Consider the following 1,004-nt stretch of genomic DNA (forward strand, 5'->3'; position numbering starts at 1 on the left):
CAGGGCTGTTTCAGGGGGACGGTGGGCTTGGAGGTCAGACCACAGCGCGGGTGGGTCGGGGGCGGGGGGGGGGGGGGGGGGTGGGGGGGGGGGGGGGGGAGAGGAGGGGGGGGGGGGAGGGGGGGGAGAGGCAACAAGGGGGGATGGGGGCTCAGTGAGGGGGGGGAGGGGGGAAGAGCTGTGCCGGAGGCTCAGGTGCCTGTGTCCCTGAGCAGGGTGGGTGCTGAAGGATGGGGTCCTCTGGGTCACTGAGAGGGCAAATAGAGGCTAAAGTGTCTGTGGGATGGGGGGCAGGGGCAGGGCAGTGGATCATCCAGGTGTCTGAAGGATTGGGGTGGCTATGAAGAAGAGGGAGGATGGGAAGGAGGGCCAGCACTGGCAGCGATTTCTCCGGCTCCTGCCGGAAAGGTTACTGGTCTGAGGAGATCTGGACTAATTAAGTTTCACAGGCCCAGGCCTACCTCGATCTGAGGATTCTCCCAGCAAGAAATGGGTTAAGGGGGCCTAGGCCCAGTCGGACCTCTGGCTCCCAGAGGAGATGCTCCCATAGTCAGGGATCGGGCCATCTCCCCTGGCCAGGCTTGCGGTGGGGGTGGAGGGGCTGTGGAAAGGGCCAAAGCTTGCCAGGCTGTCTGCCTGTCTGAACCTTTCTAACTTCCCTTTCTGTAATGTCTCTGACTCTGTCTCTGTCTCTCTTTGTATCTTCTTCCTCTCCTATAACTCCATCTCTCTTCTTATTTTTCCATTTATCCTTCTCTTTTGTTCATTTCTCCTCTGCTTACTGTCTCTATATCAAATTCTCTCTCATCTCTTGATGGTCTCTCTGTGTCTCTTCATGTCATCCTGTCCTTTGTGTGTGTTTCTGTCTGATGTCTTCTCTCTAACTCCATATCTCTCTACTGTCTATTTCTGTCTCTTTCATCTCTCTCTCTGTCTCTGTCTCTCTTTCTCTCTCTTCCCCCTCTCTTTCTCTCTGTCTCACTGTCTCTTTCTCCCTTTGTCTC

The 1,004-nt window shown here is 56.5% G+C and overlaps 1 protein-coding gene across 1 annotated transcript in view; it reads left to right on the forward strand.

Annotated features, from left to right (window-relative positions):
- Positions 1 to 1,004, forward strand: part of IGLON5 (IgLON family member 5) — a 15,608-nt gene that overhangs the window by 878 nt on the left and 13,726 nt on the right. The gene's annotated exons all lie outside the window — the stretch shown is intronic.

This window comes from Petaurus breviceps, unplaced genomic scaffold, assembly GCF_028583685.1.
Source record: "Petaurus breviceps papuanus isolate PSGF00001 unplaced genomic scaffold, PetGlider_PUasm1.0 185, whole genome shotgun sequence".
Taxonomy (NCBI): Eukaryota; Metazoa; Chordata; class Mammalia; order Diprotodontia; family Petauridae; genus Petaurus; species Petaurus breviceps.